This window comes from Haematobia irritans, chromosome 3, assembly GCF_050003625.1.
Source record: "Haematobia irritans isolate KBUSLIRL chromosome 3, ASM5000362v1, whole genome shotgun sequence".
NCBI classification, from domain to species: domain Eukaryota; kingdom Metazoa; phylum Arthropoda; class Insecta; order Diptera; family Muscidae; genus Haematobia; species Haematobia irritans.
Window position 1 is genome coordinate 194,998,195 of NC_134399.1, and position 25,435 is coordinate 195,023,629.

Consider the following 25,435-nt stretch of genomic DNA (forward strand, 5'->3'; position numbering starts at 1 on the left):
GTCTTATGATTACGGCAATGTTACGGTTGTGCGACTTTAGTCGCATTTTGCAACCTTTCTGACGTCATGCGACTTTTTTAAAATATGCAAAATGTGCGACTTTATAAATGGGACTTTAGTCACATTTTGCAACCTTTATGACGTCATGCGACTTTTTTTAAAATATGCAGAAAGTGCGACTTTATAAATGGGAATTCATCGCCGTGCGCTTAACGTGGGTGGCACCGTTGTTTCGACCCAACAGCAAAATGTATTTCATTGGTAGATACACAATCCAACAACGTGTTGAATGGTTCCAAGAAATGGCAACACTGGATGATCAATATTCGAAGAAAATCATCTTCAGTGATGAGGCACATTTTCACCTCAGTGGATTCGTCAATAAACAGAATTGCCGAATTTGGGCGAATGAGAATCCAAGAGTGATTGTCGAAAAACCAATGCACCCACAAAGAGTGACTGTTTGGTGAGGTTTATGGGCTGGCGGCATCATCGGGCCGTATTTTTTCCAAAATGAGGCCGGTCAGGCAGTTACTGTGAATGGTGTTCGCTATCGTGAGATGATAACGAACTCTTTATGGCCTGAATTGGAAGATATGGATGTGGACGATATGTGGTTTCAGCAGGACGGTGCCACTTGCCACACAGCTAACGAAACAATGGCTCTTTTGCGCAACAAATTCAATGGCCGTGTTATCTCACGTAATGGCGATGTCAATTGACCGCCAAGATCAAATGATTTGACGCCGTTGGACTTTTTCTTTGGGGTTATTTGAAAGAAAAGGTGTACGTCGATAAGCACATTAACGGCATAGAACCTCCATTATGCCTCAGCGTCATCGAAAATTTGACCATCGGATGAAGGTGTGCCACTGAGGTCGCGGCGCCCATTTGGCCGATATTTTGTTCCATACATAATTGAGTAATACCAATATATCATAATAAAATAAAATTACAATAATTTCCTAACTAGTTTGTGTTTTATTCAAAATCAACATCGGCCCTTGAAATTTTAACCACCCTTTATTAAAATATTTATATTTATAAATAAAAAATAGTAAAATGTCACCGCAAACCACAATAAAAAGCTGTGAGGCAAAGATCCAAAAATCCCCAACTCGTTTAGACATTGCGACAAATATGTGGCCTGATTTTGGCATAAACATAAGCCTAGAATAAAACTTTTCAAGTAAATGTAAAATTCTACGAGCATTCTACAAAAATTTCAATTATTTTAAATATATAAAAATGTGAGCGAAAATATGCCCACCTCATATTTAATGCGAGGACGAAAGGAGTGAGACAATTTGGTAAGGTCACATGCATACTCATTCATTTATTGCTCTTGGCTATGTTTCTCACCACGTATAAACCTTACAATTGCCTATGTAACAATTTTACCATCAACAGTGATGTTCGTGGCGAAGAGTGTGGTGTGTGTTGGCGTATGGGTGAGTGACTCTTTCTACTACCGTCAATTAGTATGGTGAGTTTATATTTATTGCTTCCCATGGACCGAAATGCATAAATACGAATCGTTATTTGTTTTGGTTTATTTATTTCGTTGATACAGTATATACAGTAAGTATATACACGGACGAAAAAGACTGTTTTTCATATGTTTGGGTATAAACATTATATGTTTGGAACTCAAATTTTTAAACACAATATTTTTGAGTGCAAACATATAATGTTCATAAACTAGCATAATATGTTTGGGACATATATGTTAATATGTTAGAACATATTATGTTTGGGACATAAAATGTTTGTAAATATAATATGCTTGGATGCAAACATATATTAATTTAGAAATAGCCCATAAACATATATGTGTTTACAAAGAGATACAAAGTGTATGCTGGAAGTAAAATAATGAAAGTAACCAATTGGCGCATTACAAATATATATACACAAAGAAAATTTCATTAAATATAGGAAAAATACTATGTGTGAATATAAACAAGTATAAATTTACATATTATGAGTAAAAATATATATATGTTGTGATATAAGACTTCGCCAAAAATTGTATATGCTTAAGTAAAATATTAAAATGAGTATTCGGAGAGAAAATTCATTCGGAACCAAGACAAAATATATTTGAAAAAAAGAGCATGAGTTTTGTTTATCATTTTCGCATTACGGGCACATTTTTTTTTTTTGTTTCGTCAAAACAAATCGGAACGTAGGACGAGTAAGTCAAAACATTCAAACAAAGGTAATTAAAGGGATCTTCATAAAAACTAGCGAAAGGGCACTATACGCTTTTTCAGCTTTTTTTCATATGCTATAAAATGTCCGTTAAAAACAAGACTTCCAGTAGAAATTATGCTATGTTCAAGTAAAAAATGTCTTTAAAAAAATATTGAAAAACGTATCCTATTTTTGAATGATTTTTGCCTTGTAGCCAAGATGCAAAAATGCAACAAATTTAAAGACAGTTTCATTAATTTTAAAGAATTTTTCTGAATTATTAAAGTCAAGTTGACCTTAGTCCAAAATTTGTTCTTTCATGTTATGATACCCATTTTTAAGTCAAATCACTTAATGATAACGACAATGACTTCATTGAAAGTATCGACCTTTGAAGATCTATAACAACAAGGATTAGTTCCTCTTTATTAATGAGTAGTCCAAGAGGAGTTGACGGATTTTTTCGAAAATACAAGCGGGCATTGAGTTCCAGTTTTGCCGCTAAAATTATTTCTCATTTTAGCGGCAAAACCAGAATAACATTACAACTTTTTCCGGTAAATTGTATTATAACATGGTGGGGAAAGATCCAAAGCAACAATTGAATAAGTTTATATTCTTTAAAAGAATTTATTAAAGAAAAGTAAAAGGGTAAACATGGCCATTTTAACGTGATAATGCCAATTCATACCGGCCTTAAGAATTAAATTATGTACACAATTATTCGTTAATAAAAATTCATATTTATTTGTATTTCTAAATTAATGGTGTAACATGCTAGCAAACAATTGTTCACACCAAAATAAATTTTTGTGCTGTTTTAAAATTACTGTTTAGAATTTAAATATAATGTGCTTTTGAATGGGTATCGTTAACCTTAGGATTCGATGGAAAAATATTTATATATACTCGACTTCACGTTCTTCTTTTGTAAGAGTTTTTGAATTTCTTCGAAAATTTTAAACTTGTATACAAAAACTTTTATTTGTTACACAATTTTTATTGTTGCAATAAAAAATAATATTTGATTTGAACTCAGTCCATTTCGTTTATATCAAGCACTTTTCTTTTCTGACTTTAAGTCTTTTATAAAACACACTTTACAATTTCGTATTAAAAATTTAATATAATAGTATGTAATGCTGAACACCTTTTCGGGAACTTCCGAACGTATCTGGAATATATGTTAAAAAATATATTTAAAAAAAAAAATGGTGTTGGTCGAAGCAGGGATCGAACCCAGGTCTCCTGTCACGCAAGGCGGACGACCAACCACTGCTCCACGCTGCCAACAAATGTATGTTTAACAATGTTATGTTGTTAAACAATGTTATGTTTGCATCGGCTCGTTGGCGCCACAAGCTATGCTATATAAATATAACTTATAACGATAATTATCTCTTGATGACCATAACAGCTACGTAGGCCAGTGGTTAGTGTGCTGGCTTACAAACTGTGTGGTCCGCTGTTCGAATCCCCGTCCGGCAAAAGGTAAAATTAAAAAAAAATTATAAAATATAATAATTTCTTCTAAAATGTTTGTATTACAGAAAAAGTGAGAAAAATGTGAGGGAATATACAATTAGGCAGAAAAAAAAATTTGAGCAAAATCTTTTTTGGGAGAAAATTCTTCTAAGCATATAATATTTTTGGGTTCAAAATGTTTCCAAACATTATATGTTCACATAAGAACATAAAGTTTTTTGGAAGACAACATTATTGAATTTGGATGGAAAAATACAAAATTTTTGGAACATAGACTACCCAAACATATTATATTGTTTAGACCAATAGCTTTCAAACTTTTTATATATTGGAAGAAATCAAACATATAAATGTTTGGGCAATACCCAAAAATGTATATGCTTGAAGCAAAATATGTTTGGGAGTATATGTTACAGAAGCGATTTTTTTGAGGGTGTATACAGTACGTACACCTATAAGAAAGTCACAAAAAAAGCACAACTTTTTGTCTAGTATGCGTTATTTTCTTATAGGAAATTATTGTTTACATGAAAAAGTTTCTTTTAAGAATACATATGAAAATAAAAAAACAATATTATCTTTGGGATTATATTTTAGAACAATTCGGCTTCGGAATGAAAATTAAAAAAAATAGTTTTTAGTTTTAAATATATTTATTAAACACATAACAACGAATCGTCGTTGTTAGTTGTCATTCTACTGCCATAAAAAATACAATAACAATGGTACTTAAGGTAGAATTACATACCATGCGTTCAATCCGTACAATGCGTCCGATGATTGAAGAGTTGAAATTTCTCTTTGCAATCAATAACTCGAATAGACTGCCGTAAACAGAACAAGTATATACGGCCGTAAGTTCGGCCAGGCCGAAGCTTATGTACCCTCCATCATGGATTGCGTAGAAACTTCTTCTAAACACTGCCATCCAGAATCGAATTACTTAAGTTGCGGTAACGCTTGCCGATGGCAAGGTATCTTAAAACCTCCTAACACCATCTTCTAAATTGTATGTAAGTCCATACGTGGTATATATTAAATCAAAAAAGATCGATCCAATACGTATATAATTCAGTTTGGCAAAGTAGACATACAATTTTGACAAAATTTTCTACAGAAATAAAATTTTAGCAAAATTTTCTATAGAAATAAAATTTTCACAAAATTTTCTAAAGAAATAAAAATTTTGACAAAATTTTGTATAGAAAGAAAATTTTGACAAAAATTTCTACAGAAATAAAATTTTAACAAAATTTTCTATAGAAATAAACTTTTGACAAAATATTCTATAGAAATAAAATCTTGGTAGATTATTTTTGGCTCGAGTGGCAACCATGATTATGAACCGAATAAAATTTGAACAAAATTTTCTATAGAAATAAAATTTTGACAAAATTTTCTATAGCAATAAAATTTTGGCAATGATGAAAATTTTATTATGAACCGAATAAAATTTTAACAAAATTTTCTCTAGAAATAAAATTTTGACACAATTTTCTATAGAAATAAAATTTTTGGCTCTAGTGGCAACCATGATTATGAACCGAATAAAATTTGAACAATATTTTCTATAGAAATAAAATTTTGACAAAATTTTCTATAGAAATAAAATTTTGACAATGATGAAAATTTTATTATGAACCGAATAAAATTTGAACAAAATTTTCTTTAGAAATAAAATTTTGGTAGATTATTTTTGGCTCTAGTGGCAACCATGATTATGAACCGATATGGACCAATTTTTGTGTGATTGGACCAATTTTGGTATGGTGGTTAGCGACCATATACTAACACCACGTTCCTAATTTGAACCGGATCGGATGAATTTTGCTCCTCCAAGAGGCTCCGGAGGTCAAATCTGGAGAACGTTTTATATGGGGGCTATATATAATTATGGACCGATATGGACCAATTCTGCCACGGTTTTTAAAGATCATATACTAACACCATGTTCCAAATTACAACCGGATTGGATGAAATTTGCTTCTCTTGGAGACTTCGCAAGCCAAATCTGGGGATCGGTTTATATGGGGGCTATATATAATTATGAACCGATGTGGACCAATTTTTGCATGGTTGTTAGAGACCATATACCAACATTATGTACCAAATTTCAGCCGGATCGGATGAAATTTGCTTCTCTTTGAGGCTCCGCAAGCCAAATCTGGGGATCGGTTTATATGGGGGCTATATATAATTATGGACCGATGTGGACCAATTTTTGCATGATTGTTAGAGACCATATACCAACACCATGTACCAAATTTCAGCCGGATCGGATGAAATATGCTTCTCTTAGAGGCTCCACAAGCCAAATCTGGGGATCGGTTTATATGGGGGCTATATATAATTATGGACCGATGTAAACCAATTTTTGCACGGTTGTTAGAGACCATATACTAACACCGTGTACCAAATTTCAGTCGGATCGGATGACATTTGCTTCTCTTTTAGGCTCCGCAAGCCAAATCTGGGGATCGGTTTATATGGGGGCTATATATAATTATGGACCGATGTGGACCAATTTTTGCATGGTTGTTAGAGACCACATACCAACACCATATACCAAATTTCAGCCGGATCGGATGAAATATGCTTCTGTCAGAGGCTCCACAAGCCAAATCTGAGGGTCCCTTTATATGGGGGCTATACGTAAAAGTGGACCGATATGGCCCATTTTCAATACCATCCGACCTACATCGATAGCAACTACTTGTGCCAAGTTTCAAGTCGATAGCTTGTTTCGTTCGGAAGTTAGCGTGATTTCAACAGACGGACGGACGGACGGACGGACATGCTTAGATCGAGTCAGAATTTCACCACGACCCAGAATATATATACTTTATGGGGTCTTAGAGCAATATTTCGATGTGTTACAAACGGAATGACAAAGTTAATATACCCCCATCCTATGATGGAGGGTATAAAAATCAACCCTTCCATCAACGAACGGTTTAACGCATGGTGTCTAATTCAACCTTTAGTTTCGTCAGTTTTTCTTTTTCGTGGAACATTTATGTCGCAAAAATATTTTTCTCTCGCCAAACACAACAAGCTTTCCGAAATCAGATAAATAATTTCCGAGGAAGTAATAGGGTTGTGACAAACATGTTACATGTCCGCCGTGTAAAAGTAACAATTATAGATTAGGTTAGGTTAGGTTAGGTGGTAGCCCGATGTATCAGGCTCACTTAGACTATTCAGTCCATTGTGATACCACATTGATGAACTTCTCTCTTATCACTGAGTGCTGCCCGATTCCATGTTAAGCTCAATGACAAGGGACCTCCTTTTTATAGCCGAGTCCAAACGGCGTAAGTTCGGCCGGGCCGAATCTTAAATACCCACAACCATGAATGAAATTTCAGGGGGGTTTGGTGACAGATATTCTTCCAAGCAGAGCAGTTCAACCAGTACACTTCCCAAAGATAAATTTAAGATTTTGCCTATGAATACTATATCAGATTCTGGATTTATAAGAACCATTTTTGTTTGAGTTTTAGAGGAATCATTAACATCTCTTGTAAGTGTTCAAGAACATAATGAAATATCACCCCCATTATTTAAATGATAACGAGAAGTAAAATGTGGAAAATTTACATTCAGTTTCAAGCAATTTTCATGATCAGTGCGCCTTCTATACCCTCAAGAAGTGAAATCGGTCTATATGGAGGTCTTATCCGATAAAAACTAAATCCGATACACTTTTATGTGAGTCTAAAATACCAGTATATTTTAGGCCTATCGGATAACAACTACGGTTTCTAGAAACCCAAGGAGTTAAATCGGAAGATCGGTCTTATGGGCGCTATACTAAAACATGGACCGATACTCACCGTTTTCGGCACACCTCTTTATGGTCCTAAATTACTTCTAGATTTCAAATTTCAGGCACAGTGGATAAAAACTACAGCTTCTAGAATCTCAAACAATAAATTGCACACCTATTTATGGTCCTAAAAATCCTCCAGATTTTCAATTTCAGGCAAATTTGACAACAACTACGGTTTCTCGGTCTATATTTCCGGCATACCTCTAGATTTGAAATTTCAGGCAAATTGGATAAAAACTACGGTTTCTATAAACCCAAGAAGTAAAAACGGGAGATTGGTCTATATGGGGGCTATACCAAACAATCGGCCGATATTCACCATTTTTATTGTCCTATTTCGGGCAAATTTCATAAAAACTACAGTTTCTATAAGCCCAAGAAGTAAAATCTGGAGATCGGTCTATATGGGGGATATACCAAAACATGGACCTATACTCACAATTTTCGCCGTACCTCTTTATTGTCCTAGAATACCTCTCGATTTCCAATTTCAAGCAAATTGGATAAAAACTACGGTTTCTATAAGCCCAAGACCCCAAATCGGGAGGTCGGTCCACATGGGAGCAATACCAAAACATGGACCGATACTCACCATTTTTGACACACCTCTTTATGGTTCTAAAACATCTATATATTTCCAATTTCTGACAAATTGGATAAAAACTACGGATTCTAGAAACCCAATAGCTAAAATCGGAATATCGGCCTATATGGGGGTTATACCAAAAAATGTACTGATACTCACCATTCTTGGCACACCTCTTTATGGTCATAAAATACCTCTAGATTTCCAATTTCAGGCAAATTAGATAAAAACTACGGTTGCGATAAGCCCAAGAAGTCAAATCGGGAATTCGGTGTATATGGGGGCTATACCAAATCATGGACCGATACTCACCATTTTTGGCACACCTCTTTATGGTCATAAAATACCTCTAGATTTCCAATTTCTGGCAATTTGGATAAAAAAATACGGTTTCTATAGGCCCAAGACCCCAAATCGGAAGCTCGGTTTTTATGGGGACTATATCAAAACCTGGACCGATATAGCCCATCTTCGAACTTGACCTGCCTGCAGACAAAAGACGAGTTTGTGCAAAATTTCAGCACGATTGCTTCATTATTGAAGACTGTAGCGTGATTACAACAGACAGACAGTCAGACGGACATGGTTATATCGTATTAGAATTTCTCCCTGATCATGAATATATATACTTTATATAGTCGAAAATCGTTATTTCGATGTGTTACAAATGGAATGACAAACTTATTGTACCATTCTATGGTGGTGGGTACAAAAATATTAAAAATTTGTCTATAAGAAACAACTGCGTAAATATACGAAAAGTGTCTTATTTTTTTATTTTTTATTAAGTTTTTTATTTATTTTTTATTAAAATATTTTTCTATTAAAATAATTTTGAACACGACATTCTTGGTATGAACTTGCTTGGATAGCGTGATCAATGGCTCCAAATTAGAGTCAAAGAATTTACTTTGACTTCAATTTTGAATTTGAGAGAGGCCATCGTCTATCACAGCTGGCCATATCATTACTTGAGATGGAAAATTACATCGAGTAGCCATTCGTTGGCAAGTTGCAATTCTGACCAGGAAAGAAAATGTAGACAATTTTAGGAAATTTAAACTAAAATGTATTACAAACCCAAATATCACTGCGACTTCTAAAATACGTAAATATTCTTCGACAAATTCAAGAAATTTTTTTTTTTTGACATAATTAATCTTTTGCACTTGTTAAAAAAAATCATAGTGCAAAATAACAAAAATTGAGTTAAAATTGCAAAAAGGTGTATGATACACAGTAAAATTTACAAAATTTAATAAATGCAGAACTATTTTGTGGGAATTACGAATTTAGTAAATCTTTATTCTTCCTTGGTGTAGAGAGAAGTTCACCACTGTGGTATCACAATGGACTGAATAGTCTAAGTGAGCCTGATACATCGGGCTGCCACATAACCTAACCTTCCTTGGTGTAAAGTTTTTTTCTGATTCTTAAGTTAAAAACTTATTACTTATTTGTCGAAATTTTAACTAAAGCACAATAAATTCCATGAACCAAACTAAAGTTAGATTGGCTTTAACACTCACAAGAGGAACACAGTTTGTGAGTGTATAAATGTTACATCTTCTTCTAACAACAATTCGCTGTCATAATACATTTGTCGCATACTGTATTCTCTCCTCTGTTTGGGGATTTGTTCGTTATATCGTTCTTACTTCATTTACTATTGCGGTTATTCCATGGGCTGTTGCTTTACTGGTGAATTTTCACAGATGCTCTCCGAGTGAATAGAGCACATTGGTGGTATGGTGTGTACTTTGTGCTGAGGTGAATATATATGGGAAACGTTTGAGAGAGAATTGTCCAAACCATTGCCACAGACAGTATATTTCAGCTCAAACGTAATTGCATTGTTGAGGTGTTCACACGCGTGCTAGCGGTTCACTACGGCAACAACGACGACGAAGGAATAACGCGGCGCGTTTATAGAAGCATTATTACGTTGTTTTTGTTTTTCTTACTAAACCATTGAATAGTGTTGGTCAAAAGTGTGGTGCAATAAAATTGTAATCGTGAAATCGAAATGCCTGGTCATATCTAGGTGGTGTTGTGCTCATAGCTGGTGAAAAGAAAAAACACCCCCCAAAAGCAAAGTAAAATATTTGGTTTTGTTTTTTTTTGATATTTGGTAGAGAGATAGTGGGTGAATTAAGTGAAGACTACTGTGAAAGTGAATTTCATATCGGGCGAAAAATTGCAATGAGTGATAATGCTTAATGTTAACTTCATTTGCACATAAAAAGGGTGGATTTTTATTGGCTTTGATTTATAATATAACAGACACACACATACACACCTATGTATATCTACACACATATCTGTATATAATGAAATTCTTATCTGTTTTATATCAATCTCCAATTAAGAAGAATATAATTCCAATAAATAAAAAAATACTTAAATAAGAATCACCGTTGTGGTTGATAATGAAATTCAAAGTAACAAAAATGTTTATGAAAAAAAATAGAGTCTACTAAACATTGTGCATTGTGGGCTGCTGTTATTGTTGTTTGTTTATACTATGGATCAGAAATTACCAACCACAAGTCCAACAACATTCATTACAAAAACAAAGGGCTCCAGCCTATAACAAAGGTGGCCGAGGCGACGGCCCCCACCACCAGTCACCATCAATCGCATGCACTCCCATCAATAAACATTACTGAATGTGGTAAAATAAAACGCTTGCGGAAGGGGGGAGACTATATGGAAACTTGAGTAAAAGTTTACCCTTTGGATTAACATCAACAAACTCTGTTCTTTGGGTGTAAACAAATATCAAAGAGAGATCTTCAAAACATACGGAAAAGGAAAGGGAGACAGACATTTAGGCAGACGGACCTCTCGAGTTCATTTCTCCGTAAGGAAAACTTTCAAGGGTTTCTTGAAATGAACAAACAAAAACAATGTTTGGTGGATAGACTTGAAATTTGTGTGCATGTGTGGTAGTATGTGTTGAATTGAGCTAAGAAACAAACAACAAGTATATACAGCAGTAAGTTCGGCCGGGCCGAATCTTAAATACCCACCACCATGAACCAAATATTAGGGTTTCCTTTGAAATTTCATGAGGGCTTGAGGACTTGAGGACACTTCCCGAAGATAAATTTAAAGATTTCACCTATGAAGACTATATCAGATTCTGGATTTATAAGAACCATTTTTGTTTGAGTTTTAGAGGAATCATTAACATCTCTTGTAAGTGTGCAAGAAAATTATAAAATAACGTCTTGATTTGAAATCTTAAATCTGTAGAAGTAAAATCTGGAAATTTTACATTGAGTTTCAAGCAATTTTCATGATCAGTGCGCCTTCTACACCCTCAAGAAGTGAAGTCGGTCTATATGGAGGCATTACCAAATGGACCGATAAAAACTTAATCCGATACACGTTTTTGTGAACCTAAAATACCAGAATATTTACAATTTCAGGCATATCAGATAAAAACTACGGTTTCTAGAAACCCAAGGAGTTAAATCGGGAGATCGCTCTTATGGGGTCTATACTAAAATATGGACCGATACTCACCATTTTCGGCACACCTCTTTGTGACCCGAAAATACCTCTAGATTTCCAATTGCAGGCAAATAGGATAAAAACTTCGGATTCTAGAAGCCCAAGAAGTAAAATTGGGAAATCGATCTATATGGGGGCTATACCAAAATATGGACCGATACCCACTATTTTCGGCACACCTCTTTATGGTCCTAAAATACCTCTAGATTTCCAATTTCAGACAAATTGGATAAAAACTACGGTTTCTATAAGCCCAAGACCCCAAATCGGGAGATCGGTCTATATGGGGGCTATACCAAAATATGGACCGATACTCACAATTTTTGGCACACATATTTGTGGTCCTACAATACCTCTAGATTTCCAATTTCAGATAAATTGAATAAAAACTGCGGTTTCTATAAGCCCAAGATGTAAAATCGGGAGATCGGTCTATATGGGGGCTATACCAAAATATGGACCGATACTCACAATTTTTGGCACACGTATTTGTGGTCCTACAATACCTCTAGATTTCCAATTTCAGGTAAATTGAATAAAAACTGCGGGTTCTATAAGCCCAAGAAATAAAATCGGGAGATCGGTCTATATGGGGGCTATACCAAAACGTGGACCATTTTTGGCACACCTCTTTATGGTCATCAAATACCTCCAGATTTCAAATTTCAGGCAAATTGGATAAAAACTACGATTTCTATAAGCCCAAGACCCCAAATCGGGAAGTCGGTTTATATGGGGACTATATCAAAACCTGGACCGATATAGCCCATCTTCGAACTTGACCTGCCTGCAGACAAAAGACGAGCTTGTGCAAAATTTCAGCACGATTGCTTCATTATTGAAGACTGTAGCGTGATTACAACAGACAGACAGACAGACAGACGGACAGACGGACATCGTTACTTCGTCTTAGAATTTCTCCCTGATCAAGAATATATATACTTTATATAGTCGGAAATCGATATTTCGATGTGTTACAAACGGAATGACAAACTTATTATACCCCCGTCACCATTCTATGGTGGTGGGTATAAAAATATTGAATGAATTCGCCACCACCAACAAAGTACCGTAACAATCATACATACACCCTAGTAGTGGGTGTTGTTGTTGTTGTTTTATAAAACTCATTGAACATAAAAAAGCGCATCATCAAGGCCATCATGACATTTCTCACTGCCTTTGTGTCGCTCTTTTGACCCCTCTCACCTTTAATTTTGTCTTTAGTTACCCTTTAATAAATATTCAAGCCTAGCCATTGATTTTGTTGTTGTCGCCGATACTGAGTATGAGAACGGAAAATGTGATTTGTTTTTTAATTTTTGGGGAGAATCAATGGATGAATTTGTTTTTGCCATGGTTGCCAGATCCTTTTTTTTGCAAGATTAAGTAAGAAAGTTATGCATTTATTATACCCTTCACCATAGGTTGGGGGAATATTAACCTTGTCATTCCGTTTGTAACACATCGAAATATTGCTCTAAGACCCCATAAAGTATATATATTCTGGGTCGTGGTGAAATTCTGAGTCGATCTGAGCATGTCCGTCCGACTGTTGAAATCACGCTAACTTCCGAACGAAACAAGCTATCGACTTGAAACTTGGCACAAGTAGTTGTTATTGATGTAGGTCGGATGGTATTGCAAATGAGCCATATGGGTCACTTTTACGTATAGCCCCCATATAAACGGACCCCCAAATTTGGCTTGCGATTGCTCTAAGAGAAGCAAATTTCATCCGAACCGGCTGAAATTTGGTAAATGGTATTAGTATATGGTCTCTAACAACCATGCAAAAATTGGTCCACATCGGTCCATAATTATATATAGCCCCCCATATAAACCGATCCCCGATTTGGCTTGCGGAGCCTCTAAGAGAAGCAAATTTCATCCGATCCGGCTGAAATTTGGTACATGGAGAAGCAAATTTCATCCGATTCGGTTGAAATTTGGTACATGATATTAGTATATGGTCTCTAACAACCATGCAAAAATTGGTCCACATCGGTCCATAATTATATATAGCCCCCATATTAACCGAACCCCGATTTGGCTTGCGGAGCCTCTAAGAGAAGCAAATTTCATCCGATCCGGCTGAATTTTGGTACATGGTGTTAATATATGGTGTCTAATGACCATGCAAAAATTGGTCCACATCGGTCCATAATTATATATAGCCCCCATATAAACCGATCACCAGATTTGACCTCCGGAGCCTCTTGGAAGACCAAAATTCATCTGATTCAGTTGAAATTCGGTACGTGGTGTTAATATATGGCCTCAAACACCCATGCGAAAATTGGTCGAAATCGGTCAATAATTATATATAGGCCCCATATAAACCGATCCCCAGATTTGACCTCCGGAGCCCCTTGGAAGAGCACAATTCATCCGATTCGGTTGAAATTTGGTGCGTGATGTTAGTATATGGTATCCAAAAACCCCCATGTAAACCGATTCCCAGATTTGACCTCTGGTGCCTTTTGGAGAAGCAAAATTCATCCGATCTGGTCAAAATTTGGGACGTGGTAGTAGTATATGATATTTAACAACCATGCCAAAAGTGGTCCATATCAGTCCATAATCATATATAGCCCCCATATAAACCGATCCAGAGATTTGGTTTTGGAGCCTCTTGGAGGAGCAAATTTCATCAGTCAGTTGGTAGATTGTGCTAGTATATGGCCGTTAACAACCATGCCTAACTAGGTCCATATCGGTCTATAGTTATATATAGCCCTCAGATAAATCGATCCCCAATCACACAAAAATTGGTCCATATCAAGATCATAATTCTATATAGCCCCGATATAAGCGACCCCCATATTTCAATTCTGGCTAGAAGTTTCTACGCAATCCATGATGGAGGGTATATAAGATTCGGCCTGGCCGAACTTACGGCCGTATGTACTTGTTATAAAATAGTCGTGAAAGTTATTGCTTAAGTGTAGTAGCGCTCAGGGAAGATTTATGTAAAAATTGAACTTTGTATGGCGTCAAGGAAGTGTTTTTTCACTAACGAATTTAACAAAGTCAATTGCTAATATGCGATCATTATCGAAGAAAATCCATCGTCCGTGGATATTCAATTATAATAGCCAATTATAATTGGACATTTAAAAATATACATAGTCACCGGTAACATCATCAATCTGGTAAACTGGACAACTTTGCATAATAATCGTACATATCTGTATTTGTTTCCAAGGGTGTTCAAGTACATATGGTGTAGTCACAAGACGTTACAGAACCCCATGTGTATCCTTTTGTTTCCAAATGGTTAGAAACACCTTGAACTTTACGGAATTCTATTCACTGCCATTGCATGTTTGGATAATTTCATTCAAACGCATTTCAATAAAGAAGAACCACAAGCAGTTTAAAATGTATACATGCATTGTACAATGATTTTATAAAAACACATTAGGGTGTCCTTAATGTCTACCTATGAATTATTTTCAAGCACAAGTTACATGATGTCAAGTTGAATTAATTTCATATTTGAATGTTGAGTAGCAACGATACCGTTGTGCCTCTTTAGTCGAAAATTTGTCTCTTTTTTTGGCCGGTGCACCCTTTGGAGCAACTATTACAATAATGTGTGCCACTTTTCTAAGAGTTTAAATTTTATGGGATGTTAACAGCATAGAAAGTTAGCAAATAATAATTAATGATGGATCCCATGAGAGCTCAGTTGAAAAAAGTTTGCAATCACTCTTGGAGATTGAGAGAGAAAGAAATTACAAAATACGTAGTCGAATCACAAAATATTTCAGAAAACATCCCTGAAACTGATATTCATACATTTAAAACTAATATTCTAAAATTTTACCAAACTATTTGTGATAAAATTTCATCCAGAAGTTATATAAAAGACAAAAAATTGAATAATATAAGATTCTTAGATCTACATTACTTAAAAACTAGTGATAATATAAATTAGTTTAATATCGTTATTGCAATTAAAAGGCCTGATGATTTTAGAGTCTAAAGGTTGAATTACACACCATGCGTCAATCCGTGTGTTGATGGAAGGGTTGATTTTTTTCTGTTTGCGGCAGACTATTCTAGCTTTTGATTTCAAAGAGAAATTTCAACTCTTCAATCATCGGTCGCATTGTACGCATTGAACGCATGGTATGTAATTCTACTTTAAATCCGAAGATACCAGCTCTAGACAATTGTCAAAGATTTTTGGTTCAAAGTAGGAAGTATGAAAAATAATTTTATTGATCATTTGTTTCTCCATTGGTATGAATTTGCTTAATATATTTTCTTTACTTTATCTCATTGCAGTGTCTGCGCTGAGCCAATTTTTTCAAAGCTTACTTTGATGAAAAATAAATTAACAAAAAGACTCAAAGTACAAACTTGTGAAAAATAAATTAACAAACAGACCCAAAGAACAAACTTGTCACTCCATTCTGTCAACTCTAAATATAGTTGCCAAGCAACTTGAAGCATGGATTCCTCATGATGATCTCATTACAATGTATAGGAAAGAAGGACCTATATATTAAACATTATTTTATTTACGTTTGGAAATATCTGTTTTTTTTATCCTATTGAAAGTCACGGATAAGCTAAATATACCCCTGTGGGACGTTTCATAGTTTGTCATCACGTGGACAAAATTTTTCAATTTTTGTTTTAAATTTTTGTACTTAGGGGAGCCACCGTGGTGCAATGGTTAGCATGCCCGCCTTGCATACACAAGGTCGTGGGTTCGATTCCTGCTACGACCGAACACCAAAAAGTTTTTCAGCGGCGGATTATCCCACCTCAGTAATGCTGGTGACATTTCTGAGGGTTTCAAAGCTTCTCTAAGTGGTTTCACTGCAATGTGGAACGCCGTTCGAACTCGGCTATAAAAAGGAGGTTCCTTGTCATTGAGCTTAACATGGAATCGGGTAGCACTCAGTGATAAGAGAGAAGTTCACCACTGTGGTATCACAATGGACTGAATAGTCAAGTGAGCCTGATACATCGGGCTGCCACCTAACCTTACCTAACCTTGTACTTACACCGATTCTATATACAAATCCTTATCATTTAAACACGTTTTTGGTCAAACTTTTATTTATTATGTAACAAAAAAATCACATTTTCGGTACTCATTTTTATAAGGGAGAGCGAAAAACTAAAAAAACGCATACGTTCTCTCAGACGTAGATAAGCCGTTTAGGGCTAATATTGTACAATATTTTGTGAATTTGTTAATAAAAACAAGTATATATGGCCGTAAGTTCGGCCAGGACGAAACTTATGTACTCTCCACCATGGATTGCGTAGAAACTTCTATGAAAGACTGTCATCTACAATCGAGTTATTTGGGTTGTGATAATAAAGGGTGATTCTTTTGAGGTTAGGATTTTCATGCATTAGTATTTGACAGATCACGTGGGATTTCAGACATGGTGTCAAAGAGAAAGATGCTCAGTATGCTTTGACATTTCATCATGAATAGACTTACTAACGAGCAACGCTTGCAAATCATTGAATTTTATTACCAAAATCAGTGGCAGAAAATCCGCTTTTTTATCGACAAATTTTGTTCAGCGATGAGGCTCATTTCTGGTTGAATGGCTACGTAAATAAGCAAAATTGCCGCATTTGGAGTATAGAGCAACCAGAAGCCGTTCAAGAACTGCCCATGCATCCCGAAAAATGCACTGTTTGGTGTGGTTTGTACGCTGGTGGAATCATTGGACCGTATTTTTTCAAAGATGCTGTTGGACGCAACGTTACGGTGAATGGCGATCGCTATCGTTCGATGCTAACAAACTTTTTGTTGCCAAAAATGGAAGAACTGAACTTGGTTGACATGTGGTTTCAACAAGATGGCGCTACATGCCACACAGCTCGCGATTCTATGGCCATTTTGAGGGAAAACTTCGGAGAACAATTCATCTCAAGAAATGGACCGGTAAGTTGGCCACCAAGATCATGCGATTTGACGCCTTTAGACTATTTTTTGTGGGGCTACGTCAAGTCTAAAGTCTACAGAAATAAGCCAGCAACTATTCCAGCTTTGGAAGACAACATTTCCGAAGAAATTCGGGCTATTCCGGCCGAAATGCTCGAAAAAGTTGCCCAAAATTGGACTTTCCGAATGGACCACCTAAGACGCAGCCGCGGTCAACATTTAAATGAAATTATCTTCAAAAAGTAAATGTCATGGACCAATCTAACGTTTCAAATAAAGAACCGATGAGATTTTGCAAATTTTATGCGTTTTTTTAAAAAAAAAAGTTATCAAGCTCTTAACAAATCACCCTTTACTTACCGATGGCAAGGTATCTTAAAACTTCCTTACATCGTCTTCTAAATTGTAAGTTAGTCCATATGTGGTATATATTGGACACAAAAGTAAGTCTACAAATAATTACGAACCGATATGGACTTTTGCGCGGTAATTAGAGAGCCAGAATTGAAAAATGGGGGTGGCTTTATATGGGGGCTATATACAATTTTGAACCGATATGGACCAATTTTTGTGTGATTGGGCATCTGAGAGCTATATATAACTATAGACCGATGTAGACCTAGTTTGGCATGATTGTTAGCGGCCATATACCGGCACAATGTGATAAATTTCAACTGAATCGGATGAAATTTCCCGCTCCAAGATGCTCCAAAACCAAATCAGGGGATCGGTTTACATGGGGGCTATATATGATTGTGGACCGATATGTACCAATTTTGGCATGGTTGTTAAAAACCATATACTAACACCACGTACCAAGTTTCAACCGGAACGGATGAAATTTGACCATAACAGGTTGGCTGATAAGTCCCCGGTCTGACACAGAGATAGCGTCGCTAGTATTAAATGCATATTATGTTTGTATAGTACCAACCTTCAAATTATTCGTGGCAAAATTTGACGTCTGTAAGTCAATTAGTTTGTGAGATAGAGCTTACACAACGTACCAAATTTCAACCGGATCGGATGAAATTTGCTCCTCCAAGAGGCTCCGGAGTACAATCTGGGAATCGGTTTATATCGGGACTATATACTATTATGGACCGATACGGACCAATTTTTGCATGGTTGTTAGAGACCATATACTAACACCAGGTACCAAATTATTAAGAAGGAAAAACCTAGGGAAAACCCTTTTTCCCGGACGTATAATCCATCCACGGACAATTGTACGATAAAACCCAATCCACTGCATCATGCAGCTCTTACACTAATCAACACATACAGATCGTTATATTCATTAGCACAAAAGTAACACATTCAGCCAAGCAGATCTATTTATAGTCCAAGCAGATCCAGACCAATATTTAGACCGCATTTCAAGAAACATCGTTTAAAGAAAACGAACCACTTTTGTTGCAAACGTATAATGCTCCTTTTCTTCCAAATGATTCAACTTTTGGGTGGAAGAAACACCGAAATAATATAATTTTTCCATATATTTCAAAATTGTTTTTCTACACTGACCAAAATATTGTCGAGAGGCCAATGATGTCTTGTCCTTAAAATACGACTGCTCATTTTGCTTAGCATAGAAGATACATTTCTCTGGTATAAATATGATTTCCTTGTCCAGAAGTTGATAAAGTTCTAAGTGAAGTCGTTTAGTTCTCATAGTTAAGTGATCCGACTTAAAAATGAAAGAAAATTTTGTTTGGCTAAAGTTCAAAAATATGAGTTTTTTCTACGAAACATTAAGATGCGTCAAATTTGCGGCACAGAGAACTCTGCATTTCTCCACATTGTTACTTGCTATTCAACTCCTTTTCTCTGTGTCTATTAGTACCTTGATTAGCTTTCACAATTCCCTCTTGTTTAATGTATTTCGAAATTGTCTTGCAAAACTACAAAACTACTAAGGATTCTATTTTGCAAAAGCATTTCCACTATCCATTTCTATACCAAATAAGGATTAATGTCACAATGCCCAAAAGGCATTTCTTATTCGCATAAACAAACGTTAATCTTTGGGCCAACAATTCAACATTGTTGCAACTAAGCATTACAGCAAATAAGCCCCATTGAGTTTTGTGTTATCGCCTTTGATTCGATAGAATGCTATGAAAAGTTTTGGATGGTTGACTATTGTTAGTTGGTTAGTTAGCTGGATGGTTGGTTAACTGCTCTTGGATGGTTGGTTCATTCACATTTCCAGTGACTTGACTCAATCAAGAGACTTGAGTCATGCAATCTATTCCATATTTCCTACTATTGATGGTATTTGGTTTTTGTTTAAGTTATTGCAGTTATCGTCAATAATGTCGTGCTTTATTTCTAAATATTTTTCTATGACTAAATGATTCGATTTAATCATCATTCATGAATTCTTATGAAACGAATTTAATTTTGAAGTACTACTATCTTTGTTGTAGAGTGAACATTTTACCGGTCGTTAATTAGATGTTGATTGAAGGTAAAAACTTAAACGTAACTTTTGTTTAAGAGTCGTATATTAATATTCATTACATAAGTATAAGATCTTGGGAGCCACCGTGGTGCAATGGTTAGCATGCCCGCCTTGCATACACAAGGTCGTGGGTTCGATTCCTGCTATGACCGAACACCAAAAAGTTTTTCAGCGGTGGATTATCTCACCTCAGTAATTCTGGTGACATTTCTGAGGGTTTCAAGGCTTCTCTACAATGTTCATAAACAAGTATAAAATGTTTGGACATATATGTTAATATGTTATAACATACTATGTTTGGGACATTACATTTTATTGGAAATTACATTGTTTGGAAATTGCCCAGTAAAAACTGGGTAAGCACTAGTGATTCTTTCCGTAATACCGGTAATCAAAAAGCTACTACTTGCAGTATTACCTGGAATTTAAAAATAACAACTTACCTGTGTAGGCAAAAAGTGATTCTTTCTATTAATACCGGTAATCAAAATCATATCTTGAGGTCCGGGTTCAGCTCTACAGTGGGCACAGTTAATAGTAGCGATAAGTAATGCCAAATTACATTTTAGAAAAAAATTGCCAATAAAATATACCTTTGTTTTCTAAAGTTGTATAGCACATAATTTATATTACAAAATAACATCATTCAATAGATCCCTGTCGTGGAGCGTGGTATAGTGTGTTGTTCGCACTTTTGGGTGAGTTCGCACTTTTTGGGTATCTTTATGGTAAAGATATTATTTTGGAGAGCTGGTATGCTTGCGAAGAAGTACTTATTTTTCGACTGCTGGTATGCTTGTACGGAAGTACTTTCCTCCAATGTCATGCCCGTGTAAAAGTATTACTACTGATATATGTCGGACGAAGTTGTTACCAATTTGGCGCAGATGTATTTATTTATACAGATGTTTCTGTATAAATAAAATTTTGACAAAATTTTCTATAGAAATAAAATTTTGACAAAATGTTCTATAGAAATAAAATTTTGACAAAATATTTTATAGAAATAAATTTTTTAACAAAATTTACTATAGAAATAAAATTTTGACAAAATTTTCTTCAGAAATAAAAATTTTACAAAATTTTCTATAGAAATAAAATTTTTACGAAATTTTCTATAGAAAAAAAATTTTGACAAAATTGTCTATAGAAATAAAATTTTGCCAAATTTTCTATAGGAATAAAATTTTGACAAAATGTTCTATAGAAATAAAATTTTGACAAAATGTTCTATAGAAATAAAATTTTGACAAAATGTATTATAGAAATACATTTTATAACAACATTTACTATAGAAATAAAATTTTGACAAAATTTTCTTTAGAAATAAAATTTTGACAAAATTTTCTATAGAAATAGAATTTTGACAAAATTTTTTATAGAAATAAAATTTTGACAAAATTTTCTATAAAAATACAATTTTGACAAAATTTTCTATAGAAATAAAATTTGACAAAATTTTTTATAGAAACAAAATTTTGACAAAATTTTCTATATAAATAAAATTATGACAAAATTTTCTATAGAAATAAAATTATGACAAAATTTTCTATAAAATACAATTTTGACAACATTTTCTATAGAAATAAAATTTTTACAAAATTTTTTAAAGAAATAAAATTTTGACAAGATTTTCTATAGAAATAAAATTACGACGAAATTTTCTATAGGAATAAAATTTTGACAAAATTTTCTATAGAAAAAACATTTTGACAAAATTTTCTATAGAAATAAAATTTTCTATAGAAATAAAATTTTGACAAAATTTTCTATAGAAATAAAATTTTTACAAAATTTTTTATATAAATAAAATTTTGACAAGATTTTCTATAGAAATAAAATTATGGAGAAATTTTCTATAGAAATAAAATTTTGACAAAATTTTCTATAGAAATAAAATTTTGACAAATTTTCTATAGAAATAAAATTTTTACAAAATTTTCTATAGAAATAAAATTTTGACGAAATTTTCTATAAAATGAAATTTTGACGAAATTTTCTATAGAAATAAAATATTGGTCAAATTTTCAATAGAAATAAAATATTGATAAAATTTTCTATAGAAATAAAATTTTGCAAAAATTTTCTATAGAAATAAAATTTTGACAAAATTTTCTATACAAATAAAATTTTGACAAAATTTTCTATAGAAATAAAATTTTGACAAAATTTTCTATACAAATAAAATTTTGACAAAATTTTCTATAGAAATAAAATATTGACAAAATTTTCTATAGAAATAAAATTGTTACAAAATCTTATATAGAAATAAAATATTGACAAAATTTTCTATAGAAATAAAATTGTTACAAAATCTTATATAGAAATAAAATTTTGTAAAAAATTTCTATAGAAATAAAATTTTGACAAAATTTTCTATGGTAATAAATTTCGACAAAATCTTCTATAGAAATAAAATTTTGACAAAATTTTCTATAGAAATAAAATTTTGACAAAATTTTCTATAGAAATAAAATTTTGACAAATTTTTCTGTAGAAATAAAATTTTGGCAAAATGTTTTTATAGAAATAAAATTTTGCAAAATTTTCTATAGAAATAAAATTTTGACAAAATTTTCTATAAGGATAAAATTTTGACAAAATTTTCTATAGAAATAAAATTTTGACAAAATTTTTTATAGAAATAAAATGTTGACAAAATTTTCTATAGAAATAAAATTTTGACAAAATTTTCTATAGAAATAACATTTTGACAAAATTTTCTATAGAAATAAAACTTTGCCAAAATTTTCTATTGAAATAAAATTTTGACAAAATGGTCTATAGAAATACATTTTTTAACAAAATTTTCTATAGAAATAAAATTTTGACAAAATTGTCTATAGAAATAAACTTTTGATGAAATTTTCTATAGAAATGAAATTTTGACAAAATTTTCTATAGAAATAAAATTGTGACAAAATTTTCTATAGAAATAAAATTTTGACAAAATTTTCTATAAAAATAAATTTTGACAAAATGTTTTATAGAAATACAATTTTGACAAAATTTTTTATAGAAATACAATTTTGACAAAATTTTCTATAGAAATAAAATTTTGACAAAATTTTCCATAGACATGAAATTTTGAAAAAATTTTCCATAGACATGAAATTTTGACGAAAGTGACATTCCGTTACAAAAAATTCTCCGATTTACATGATTTTTCGAAGTCTGTTTGGGGAAGGGGAATAGTGAAGTTGGGTAGTTTGTGAAATGAATATAGGATACGTAAATTTACGATACTTGTCGTGGAGGAGCGAAGAAGAAATAAAACATTAACAAAATTTTCTATAGAAATAAATTTTTGACAAAATTTTCTATAAAAATAAAATTTTGGCAAAATTTTCTATAGAAATAAAATTAAAAAAAAAAAAATTATAGAAATAAAATATTGACCAAATTTTCTATAGAAATAAAATTTTGACCAAATTTTCTATAGAAATAAAATTTTGACAAAATTTTCTATAAAAATAAAATTTTGACAAAATATTCTATAGAAATAAAATTTTGACAATTTTTTTTTATAAAAAAAAAACATTTTTTAATAAAATTTTCTATAGAAATAAAATTTTGACAAAATTTTCTACAGAAATAAAATTTTCTATAGAAATGAAATTTTGACCAAATTTTCTATAGAAATAAAATTTTGACCAAATTTTCTATAGAAATAAATTTTTTACGAAAATTTTTATATAGACAATATTTTGCCAAAATTTTTTTAGAAATAAAATTTTGACAAAATTTTCTATAGATTTTTTTATTTGGTTGGTTTTTGGTTAAATGTTTTCCAAATTTTGGGAGATTATTTATGGTCGGTGTAGGGCCAATGTTTCCAATAGAAAGCTCAACTCTAACTACATAGCAGTATACATAAGGACCAACTATAGAGTATCAGATGTTAACAATAGCAAAAATATGCGCATAGCATAGCACATAAAAAGTCTCGGAAAACAGATGCCAATGACAACAACATTCAAGGTTCACAGTACAATGGAGAGGAGACAGTAATCTTCTAACCGCAAAACTGTGACAATATAGCAACGTCATAGACAGCGACATCATAGGTCGGTCGGTCCAAAACCACCACATTCATATCTCGATGCAGTTTTGAAATGAAAAACGAATGCGTTTCTGTGGTAAAATGCGAAGGGGCCGCTATAATGATGTTGGGTGGCATGGCGAAAGAAAAGCAAGCTAGAAAAACAAACCTAAAACCAACAACTCAAGGCAACATCAGCACCATGAAATGTTTGAAAAGAAAAATACACATCGCACACAGAGGGAAACGGAGGACGGAGATACACTCGCAGTCATATAGAAAAACTAAACAGTTCTCAAGTAGTCATTCACATGGAAAACTTGAAAATTCTTTTAGAGTAAACTGTTGCTTAGATTCATGCCCATTTACCTCTGCAGTGATACAAACACTCAATGATTTTTTTTATTTTATTTTATCATGTAAAAAGTTCAAAAGTATTAGATTACTCAAAAAATCTCCGTGTCAAAATTTGTTGCTATGGGATAGAAAATCTTTATTATGCTCTTTGTTTTAATTCAAATAGGAAATTATATTGGAAAAAGAGGATAGAAAATCTAAACTTGAGAAATTTATGCAATTTTGTTTCTATAGAATATTTTATCCTATTTTTTGCTATACATTTTTCGTATTCGAAAATTTGATTCTATAAAAAAAAATTAGCAAAATGTATACCGAAATATTTTTCTTATACAAAATTCATTGTATATTGAATATTTCATTCAATTTTTAAATATATTTTTTTAACTTTATTACAAAACAATATTTGTACGAAATTTTACATTCGAAGATTTCGTCAAAATTTTATTTCAATAAAAATTTTATCAAAATTTTATTTCTATAGAAAATTTCGTCGAAATTTTATTTCTATAGAAAATTTCATCGAAATTTTATTTCTACAGAAAATTTCATCGAAATTTAAATTTAATAGAGAAATTTATCGACAGTTCATTTCCATTCGTGCTACGTTATTTCTACAGAAAATTTCGTCGAAATTTTATTTATATAGAAAATTTTTGTCGAAATTTAATTCTATGTCAAAATTTTATTTCTATATTAAATTTTTTCAAGATTTTATTTCTATGTTAATTTTTTTTTTAATTTTATTTCTATATAAAATTTTGCCAATATTTTATGTCTATAGAAAATTTTATTTCTATAGAAAATTTTGTCGAAATTGGACAAAATGGACAATTAATTTCTATAGAAATAAAATTAAAATTTTATTTCTATAGAAAATTTTGTACAAAATTTATTTCTATAGAAAATTTCGTTCAAATTTTATTTCTATAAAAAATTTCGTCAAAATTTTGTTTCTATAGAAAATTTTGTCAAAATTTTATTTCTATAAAAAAATTATCGAAATTTCATTCTTTCTATAGAAA

At 32.8% G+C, this 25,435-nt stretch overlaps 2 protein-coding genes across 2 annotated transcripts in view; one reads left to right on the forward strand and one right to left on the reverse strand.

Annotated features, from left to right (window-relative positions):
* The window catches only part of mei-218 (meiotic 218), a 129,964-nt gene that overhangs the window by 12,738 nt on the left and 91,791 nt on the right, over positions 1-25,435 (reverse strand). The window lies entirely within an intron of this gene.
* Positions 9,955-25,435, forward strand: part of Septin4 (septin 4) — an 84,923-nt gene continuing 69,442 nt past the window's right edge. Inside the window, exon 1 of the mRNA XM_075301240.1 lies at positions 9,955-10,195. The gene's annotated coding sequence lies outside the window, so the exon portion shown is untranslated. The remainder of the gene's footprint in view (positions 10,196-25,435) is intronic.